Genomic DNA, 2,979 nt, shown 5'->3' on the forward strand with positions numbered 1-2,979 from the left:
ACACTACTACAGTGGTGAGTTATCATCAAGCCACACTACTACAGTGGTGAGTTATCATCAAGCCACACTGCTACAGTGGTGAGTTATCATCAAGCCACACTACTACAGTGGTGAGTTATCATCAAGCCACACTACTACAGTGGTGAGTTATCATCAAGCCACACTACTACAGTGGTGAGTTATCATCAAGCCACACTGCTACAGTGGTGAGTTATCATCAAGCCACACTACTACAGTGGTGTGTTATCATCAAGCCACACTGCTACAGTGGTGAGTTATCATCAAGCCACACTACTACAGTGGTGAGTTATCATCAAGCCACACTACTACAGTGGTGAGTTATCATCAAGCCACACTACTACACTGGTGAGTTATCATCAAGCCACACTACTACAGTGGTGAGTTATCATCAAGCCACACTGATACAGTGGTGAGTTATCATCAAGCCACACTGCTACAGTGGTGAGTTATCATCAAGCCACACTGCTACAGTGGTGAGTTATCATCAAGCCACACTGCTACAGTGGTGAGTTATCATCAAGCCACACTACTACAGTGGTGAGTTATCATCAAGCCACACTACTACAGTGGTGAGTTATCATCAAGCCACACTGCTACAGTGGTGAGTTATCATCAAGCCACACTACTACAGTGGTGAGTTATCATCAAGCCACACTACTACAGTGGTGAGTTATCATCAAGCCACACTGCTACAGTGGTGAGTTATCATCAAGCCACACTACTACAGTCATATATATGACAGCTATGATCGTATTTTTTCCATCCCTCCATCATTTATTTTCGTCTGATTGTTTTGCTCTTGATTTCCCAGACAGGGAAGAGGATATCCTTATATTGCGTGTGGACTGTGAAATGCTGTCTGGGATGTTTGCAACTCATTGGGAGTTTTGGGGTCTATAAAATGTCCACAGTAAAGGAGGGGAGATGAAAGCGAACAAGAAGGATTTTAGCCCTGTAAACTACTGCTGAGCCCTTTCAGCATAACAGCACAGTTTCCCATACACTAGTTCTGATAAAGCTTCTAGTGATGTCACTAGTTCTGATAAAGCTTCTAGTGATGTCACTAGTTCTGAATAAAACTTCTAGTGATGTCACTAGTTCTGATAAAGCTTCTAGTGATGTCACTAGTTCTGAATAAAACTTCTAGTGATGTCACTAGTTCTGATAAAGCTTCTAGTGATGTCACTAGTTCTGATAAAGCTTTAGTGATGTCACTAGCTCTGATAAAGCTTCTAGTGATGTCACTAGGTCTGATAAAGCTTCTAGTGATGTCACTAGGTCTGATAAAGCTTTTGTGATGTCACTAGCTCTGATAAAGCTTCTAGTGATGTCACTAGGTCTGATAAAGCTTCTAGTGATGTCTCTAGTTCTGATAAATCTTCTAGTGATGTCACTAGTTCTGACAAAGCTCCTACTGATGTCACTAGGTCTGATAAAGCTTCTAGTGATGTCATTAGGTCTGGATAAAGCTTCTAGTGATGTCATTAGGTCTGAATAAATATTCTAGTGATGTCACTAGTTCTGAATAAAGCTTCTAGTGATGTCACTAGTTCTGAATAAAGCTTCTAGTGATGTCACGAGTTCTGAATAAAGCTACTAGTGATGTCACTAGTTCTGATAAAGCTTCTAGTGATGTCACTAGATTTGATAAAGCTTTAGTGATGTCACTAGCTCTGATAAAGCTTCTAGTGATGTCACTAGTTCTGAATAAAGCTTCTAGTGATGTCACGAGTTCTGAATAAAGCTACTAGTGATGTCACTAGTTCTGATAAAGCTTCTAGTGATGTCACTAGATTTGATAAAGCTTTAGTGATGTCACTAGCTCTGATAAAGCTTTAGTGATGTCACTAGCTCTGATAAAGCTTCTAGTGATGTCATTAGGTCTGGATAAAGCTTCTAGTGATGTCATTAGGTCTGAATAAATATTCTAGTGATGTCACTAGTTCTGAATAAAGCTTCTAGTGATGTCACGAGTTCTGAATAAAGCTACTAGTGATGTCACTAGTTCTGATAAAGCTTCTAGTGATGTCACTAGGTCTGATAAAATTTCTAGTGATGTCACTAGTTCTGATAAAGCTTCTACTGATGTCACTAGATCTGATAAAGCTTCTACTAATATCACTAGTTCTCAATATATATTCTAGTGATGTCACTAGATCTGATAAAGCTTCTATAAAATGATGTCACTAGTAGTTTATGTGTCGGGGGGCTAGGGTCAGTTTGTTTATCTGGAGTACTTCTCCGGTCCTATTCAGGTGTCCTGTGTGAATCTAAGTGTGCGTTCTCTAATTCTCTCTTCTTCTCTCTTTCTTTCTCTCTCTCGGAGGACCTGAGCCCTAGGACCATGCCCCAGGACTACCTGACATGATGACTCCTTGCTGTCCCCAGTCCACCTGGCCATGCTGCTGCTCCAGTTTCAACTGGCCTGGGCCCTAGGACCATGTCCCAGGACTACCTGACATGAGGACTCCTTGCTGTCCCCAGTCCACCTGGCCATGCTCCTGCTCCAGTTTCAACTGTTCTGCCTTACTATTATTCAACCATGCTGGTCATTTATGAACATTTGAACATCTTGGCCACGTTCTGTTATAATCAGGACGGCACAGCCAGAAGAGGACTGGCCACCCCACATATGCTCTCTCTAATTCTCTCTTTCTTTCTCTCTCTCGGAGGACCTGAGCCCTAGGACCGTGCCCCAGGACTACCTGACATGATGGCTCCTTGCTGTTCCCAGTCCACCGTACTGTGCTGCTGCTCCAGTTTCAACTGTTCTGCCTTATTATTATTTGACCATGCTGGTCATTTATGAACATTTGAACATCTTGGTCATGTTCTGTTATAATCTCTACCCGGCACAGCCAGAAGAGGACTGGCCACCCCACATAGCCCGGTTCCTCTCTAGGTTTCTTCCTAGGTTTTGGCCTTTCTAGGGAGTTTTTCCTAGCCACCGTGCTTTTA

Source organism: Oncorhynchus gorbuscha, linkage group LG12 (assembly GCF_021184085.1).
Source record: "Oncorhynchus gorbuscha isolate QuinsamMale2020 ecotype Even-year linkage group LG12, OgorEven_v1.0, whole genome shotgun sequence".
Lineage (NCBI taxonomy): Eukaryota > Metazoa > Chordata > Actinopteri > Salmoniformes > Salmonidae > Oncorhynchus > Oncorhynchus gorbuscha.